We start from the raw sequence: 7,416 nt of genomic DNA on the forward strand, positions 1-7,416 counted from the left end.
TACACACACATGCCCAGAGAAGTAATACCGGTATACACATACACGCCCAGAGAGGTAATACCGGTATACACATAAACGGCCAAAGAGGTAATACCGGTATACACATACACGCCCAGAGAGGTAATACCGGTATACACACACATGCCCAGAGAAGTAATACCGGTATACACATACACGCCCAGAGAGGTAATACCGGTATACACACACATGCCCAGAGAAGTAATACCGGTATACACATACACGCCCAGAGAGGTAATATCGGTATACACACACACGCCCAGAGAAGTAATACCGGTATACACATACACGGCCAGAGGTAATCCCGGTATACACACACATGCCCAGAGAGGTAATACCGGTATACACATACACGCCCAGAGAGGTAATACCAGTATACACACACACGCCCAGAGAGGTAATACCGGTATACACATACACGCCCAGAGAGGTAATACCGGTATACACTGTGACAGAAACCAGGGGATGGTAATAAATTCCATATATAGGGCTCCCAGGATACTGAACAGTTTCTATCCTGTTTGGCCTGGGAGTGCAGCCTTATAATACATGCACTCCATCCCACAGTTTGGCAAGTGCTGAAACTGAAGGATGAGGGATCCAGTCCAGAGTTTGTCTGCTGCCTGATTTCTGTCACCTGTCCTGCTAATAAGAAATCAGGTATTTAAGACTGATTTCCTGGTGTCACGGTAGCTTATGACAAGATATAATGAACACCAAATATCTGGGTTGAACTGAACGAGGCTTAGATATAATAAAATATAATTTATTCCTTAAATAAGGTGAACACATCAATATAGTACAATTAACAGACAAGAAGGTAACACTTACTTAGGGTTGTGGAATGGAGAAGTATCAGCTAGCAATTCTCCATCAATCCAGTGACATTCCAGGTGGAATCAGAAGCACAACTCCAGCAATCCAGTGACATTCAAGATGGTATCAGAAGCACAACTCCAGCAATCCAGCACAACTAAAAACTGTAGGGTTGACACAGTTTATATACCTGTGCAACCCTATTCTTAACATTGAACACAGCCTATTGGTGAACAATTATCTGTATCCACTCTCTAATGTGGAGACACAGACTAACAGACTAACCCATGCCCTCAGGTAACAATTAGACTGGCAGAGTTTGTTGATTGACTAATACTTAATCCCTAGACATTGGGTAACAATCAAGGCAGTTACTTTTTGATCACCGTGCTTAGGCTACTCAGGCGTCTGCCCTTCATGACTTATTAGCCTAGCAAATGGAGTCTGCATTTTCAGAACAGATCCAAAATAAAATACATATACACTGTAATATCTACACATAAAGTTCCATTCTGGTGGGCTCAGTGGGTTGACCTTGCCAGTTTTTAATGCCTACAGTGACTCCACATATTGGCCAAATATGAACTCTCTGCGACCTCCAGAATTGGAGATACAGAAATGCACTTTAAAACATTAAAATACAGGATTATAATGAAACATGGGAACGGGAACATACATTTTCAAGGTACAACAAGGTGCAAACCTCATCCCTGGACCGCAGTCCAGTTAACCCCTTGTCTCTCTGGTGAGGTCAGGGGATGGCCATATGGGGTGCAACCCCTTTAATACCGGGCCACCCCCTTTCTCCCTCTACACCTGGTTCCTCTCCCCTCTCACCAAGAGCCTGGAGACAGGAAGGCTGCTGGAAGCAGAGAGAGGAAAAGCCTCTCCCCAAACAGGTTCAATGATTCTGTTCCTTTGTGCCCAAAACTGCAAAGTACCTTATTTTGTTGTTGGATGTGGAAAAGCCACTTCAACCCGGAGTCAGGGAAAACGTAAGTTAAGTTATTGCTCAGGTGAGCAGCTTTTTGTTTTGATCTGTTTTCTGTTGTATGCACTGTGGCAGTCTCAGTGCCTGGGACTGAATAAAGCAGGCATAGCCTGTTTAAAGGAACAGCACATGACGCCTCGTCATTTAACCTACCCTAAAAGACCGTGTTCTAACAGTCCCGGACAGACGGCGGAGCCCCGGAGTAAGCTGTTTGTCACATATGGTGGAGAATGCGGGCAGAACACTAAAAGGTCTGCGGGTTAAAGAACTTTCAAAAAAAAAAAAAAAGTTTTTTATCTCTCCAAACAAGATGGAAGACGTGGTGAGTGCGCTGGTACGCAATGTCGCTGCCCAGAAAGACACGAATGAAACTCAGCAACAGCTGTTAATAGCCCAGCAAGAGACTAATGCAAACCAGCAACAGACTAATGCAAACCAGCAAGAGGCGAATGCAGCACTGCAAGAGGCTAATGCAAACCAGCAACAGACTAATGCAAACCAGCAAGAGGCGAATGCAGCACTGCAAAACGCGAATGCAACTCAGCAAGAGACAAAACGCTTGCTGAGAGAGGAGCAACAACGGTTCGCCCAGTGCATACAGCAGGAACTCGAGATCCTGAGAGAGATTATCATTAAGACCCCACTGGCAGAGGCAGCCCCACTCCCGAAAATGACCAGGGAAAGCCACTACCTTCACAAGATGGGGCCCTCGGATGATGTTGAAACCTATCTTCTCACGTTTGAACGCACGGCACAGAGAGAGGGATGGCCAGAAGCTGAGTGAGGCTGCGTGATGTGAGACTGCGTGACGTTTGTGAGGCTGCGTGACGTTTGTGAGGCTGCGTGACGTTTGTGAGGCTGCGTGACGTTTGTGAGGCTGCGTGACGTTTGTGAGGCTGCGTGACGTTTGTGAGACTGCGTGACGTTTGTGAGGCTGAGAGACGTTTGTGAGGCTGAGAGACGTTTGTGAGGCTGAGTGACATTTGTGAGGCTGTGTGATGTGAGGCTGCGGGACATTTGTGAGGCTGCGTGATATGAGGCTGCGTGACGTTTGTGAGGCTGCGTGACGTTTTTGAGACTGCGTGACGTTTGTGAGGCTGAGAGACGTTTGTGAGGCTGAGAGACGTTTGTGAGGCTGAGAGATGTTTGTGAGGCTGCGTGAAGTTTGGGAGGCTGAGAGACGTTTGTGAGGCTGCGTGAAGTTTGTGAGGCTGAGAGACGTTTGTGAGGCTGAGAGACGTTTGTCAGGCTGAGAGACGTTTGTGAGGCTGCGTGAAGTTTGGGAGGCTGAGAGACGTTTGTCAGGCTGCGTGAAGTTTGTGAGGCTGAGAGACGTTTGTGAGGCTGAGAGACGTTTGTGAGGCTGAGAGACGTTTGTGAGGCTGCGTGAAGTTTGGGAGGCTGAGAGACGTTTGTCAGGCTGAGAGACGTTTGTGAGGCTGCGTGAAGTTTGGGAGGCTGAGAGACGTTTGTCAGGCTGATAGACGTTTGTGAGGCTGCGTGAAGTTTGGGAGGCTGAGAGACGTTTGTCAGGCTGAGAGACGTTTGTGAGGCTGCGTGAAGTTTGGGAGGCTGAGAGACATTTGTCAGGCTGCGTGAAGTTTGTGAGGCTGAGAGACGTTTGTGAGGCTGAGAGACGTTTGTGAGGCTGAGAGACGTTTGTGAGGCTGCGTGAAGTTTGGGAGGCTGAGAGACGTTTGTGAGGCTGAGAGACGTTTGTGAGGCTGCGTGAAGTTTGGGAGGCTGAGAGACGTTTGTCAGGCTGCGTGAAGTTTGTGAGGCTGCGTGATGTGAGGCTGCGTGACGTGAGGCTGTGTGATGTTTGTGAGTCTGCGTGATGTGAGGCTGTGTGACGTTTGCGAGGCTGTGTGACGTTTGTGAGGCTGCGTGACCTTTGTGAGGCTGTGTGACGTGAGGCTGTGTGATGTTTGTGAGGCTGCGTGACGTGAGGCTGTGTGACGTGAGGCTGTGTGATGTTTGTGAGGCTGCGTGACATGAGGCTGTGTGACGTTTGCGAGGCTGTGTGACGTTTGTGAGGCTGCGTGACCTTTGTGAGTCTGCGTGACGTTTGTGAGAAGAAGGTAAGAGCAGGCAGGTACACGTCCTCAAATACCTTTATTACACCTGAGTGCTTGATACTAAACACACCTAAAGCACTTGGTAACAGACTGTCATATCTCTCATTGTATGCAGGTGAGTTGGTTTCTGAAAGACCTGGAGGGAGGACACTCTGGTGGATTATGATTCAGTGTTAGAGGAAATAATTCAGCAGCAGGTCCTTGTGAACCACACAAGCTCTTTATACTGTGCAGTGACACGTAAGGCTAAGAATAGAGTCTGTTTGGCAGTAAACAATGACGGAGAGATAATCTTGGTGGACAATGTCTACAAATAATGCTATACATGTTTTTTTGCCTTCCATCTTTTGCTTGTAACTTCCTGAGCCCTATGCATTGCTCACAGCTCATGCACCCACACAGCATTTCATCAGCATTAAGCTTAGAGCTGCACCTGCATAGGGATCTTAAAATAGACCTCTAAGTGAATGCACAAAGGAAAGATTGTCAGAAAAGACCCAATATATTCAGATCCTCAGTGGATTTGAAGTCCAGGTCTTAGTTCATGGAGCGATACAGTAGGCCAAAATGTTTGTCCCTCTCTAACCAATGAATGGTGATGCAACCCATGTCCAAGTAGCCCATTGTAAGTAGCAAGCAAACTGGAGTTTAAAAGTGAGTTCAAAAGGAGTGAACAAGTGGACAACACCTACTGGCCCTGATTCCTGGATTAGATCTATGCTGGAAAGGGGGATACTATCTATCCCAGACTGCATATCTCAGCACTTAACTATTGCTGTGATGCCACCTTTACTTTTTATAGTTGCTATGGCCTCACTTGTTTTCAAATTATGCACTTCTTTCTACCAGCCTCATGACTCCAACTCTATTCATATATCTCCATCTCTCCTTTCTGGGGATATCTCTTCCAATCCTGGTCCCTGCCTTATTCCTACATGCGCTCGTCCTCACCTGCCAAATGCAACATCTACTCCTTCTGGTGTCAACCCCTCCAACCTCATACCCAGCCCCTGTTACACTCCCTCCTCTCTCCCTTTCTCCTGTGCCCTTTGGAATGCTCGCTCCCTTTCTAACAAGTTCCTCTCTGTGCATGACTTCTTTCTTTCTCACTCTGCTATAACTGAGACCTGTCTCACTCCGTCTAACTCTGCACTGGAAGCTGCCCTCTCTGATAGTGGCCTTTCTTTCTCCCACACTCTACACCCTGATGGCAGGGGTGGAGGCATGGGGCTCCTGCTCTCTCTCTGCCGTTACCGAACCCTTCCTATTCCTCCCTCTCTTGCTTTTCCTTCCTTTGAGGCTCACACTGTCCAGATCTTCTCTCCTCTCCCTGTCCACGTGGCGGTCATCTATCGCCCACCTACCCTACTCATTCCCCTTCTGCCTTTCTCTCTCACTTTGAATCCTGGCTATCTTTCTTTCTCTCCTCAGACTCCTCTGTTCTTCTCCTTGGGGACTTCAACTGCCACATTGATGCCCCCTCTCTCCCTTGGGCTTCTCTAACCTCTTCTCTTGGCCTTCAACAGTGGACTGCAGCCAGCACCCACAAAGATGGCCACTACCTAGACCTGGTTTTCACTAAAAACCTTTCTCTGCTTTCTCAATTTCCGCCTTTCCTCTCTCTGACCATCACCTCATCTCATTTTGTCTCTTTCACATCTCCATTTCTCCATCTCCATCTCCCCCTCATATCTGCAGTGACCTGTGCTTTATTAACCTACCAGCTTTTGATTCCACTTTACGTTCCTCCCTCTCTCTCGGTTTTCTGCTACAGACCCTGACAACCTGGTCAGGAACTACAACTCTGCCTTATCCTCCTCTCTTGATCTACTTGCCCGGTTTCTCTCTGCCGTCCACGCCCTTCTAACCCTAGACCCTGGTTAAATTCCCACACACGCATGCTGCGTTTTTCCACTCGTTCCTCTGAACGCCTCTGGAGGAAATCTCACACTCTCGTAGACCTCCTTGTCACGGGAGAAAAATGCTTTTAAAATACCTGGATCCTTTGATTGAAAAAAGCGTGAGATAAAATAAATTGTGATTTATTTACACGAGAAACACACACAGCTTGATTTACAAAATAACACGAATAAACACTTACTGGAATGGGGCAAAATGAAATAATATGTCCACGGAACGAAATCCACAGAAAAATCAAGTCTCTAGGCATCAATTCCCATAAGCGGGGCTGCTGCACAAAAAGAGCCGTGTAACCGTCCTTGGCTAGGGGCGCCGCTTGTAGCCCCTGTTACTCCGCCGAAAGGAATATTCTCGTTCTGTCTTGCAGGATTCGTTCTCCAATCCTTAGTTCTAGCAAACTTTTGAAGCAGGGTGCAATCCTTAGTTACGATGTTATGACCTTTGCACCGCACGCTGTAGCTCAGATGAATCTTGTTACATGATGGAACTAACTTTTGACTGGCTGCACCGGACTTTTTAAAAACACCCAAAGCCTATCTGTATCATAAAAACATACTGGACACCTAACAAGCTCCTATTAAACCCCCAAAATACCCACAACATATATATAAGAATATGAGTGTCAGAGGAGTGCTACTGAGCATGGCAATATGCATTAAAACCAGAGACATAACATAAAACACAGACAAAGCTCAGTTTTTAGCACATCTAGTGAGACTCATACACGGTACAGTGCCTAAATATATATGGATAAATATCTAATAAGTAAATGGTCTTTTAGTTTGACATTTTTGGCCAAAATTGTTGTAAGCCCCTGAGCAAACGCCAAGGCAGACCACATATCAGGGGTCCCTAACGCTAATATAAATTCTTAATAACCTGTTTAATAACAGGAAGAATGATTTATAGTAAATCTGTCAATATTAGCTGCAAAGTTCTGTCTGACTGAAGCTTTTATTAACCTGTACATTACCAGGAAAAGCACTCTGTATTAGAGATGTCACAGCCAAACTGCAAGCAGGCAAGTTCCCCTGAGTGTATCATATGCAGCCAATCTTTTAAGTGGAAACCATTCATCCCACCTATAGCAGAGTGCTGCCAGTCTCTACAGAACCTGGCAGAGCTTCAGTATAGCAACTGAACATGCGCGATAAATGCCATCTTTCCCCATTTGTCATGCTAGCCCCCATGCCGGCTCAGCGCCTGAAAGTCTGCCGTTTGACAGGATGCTTATTGAGATTCTCTTCCTTCATCTCTCTTTGCTAACAAAATGTTTAACACATCCATATCCTGGCTACCCCAATGGTTAACAACTTCATCTCCTGGTCTATGAAGCTGGTAGGCGGAGTAGCTCCCTATGCAAATGGATTTTTATCCATACTAAATTACTTCCTTACTGTAATAAAAATATAACCCTTGGGGATTGTTAAAAAACATTTTCTTTTCCCCTTATTCAGAAAAACATTGTTACAATAACCCTTACATTTAAAACATGATATGATCCTCGCCACCTTATCCCTGGTGGGAAACACACAGACAATTCTAACAAATGTACAGGCTTGTAGCCAGCAGTGGGCTGCAGAGCTGACACAT

The sequence above is a fragment of the Ascaphus truei genome, chromosome 11, assembly GCF_040206685.1.
Source record: "Ascaphus truei isolate aAscTru1 chromosome 11, aAscTru1.hap1, whole genome shotgun sequence".
NCBI lineage: Eukaryota > Metazoa > Chordata > Amphibia > Anura > Ascaphidae > Ascaphus > Ascaphus truei.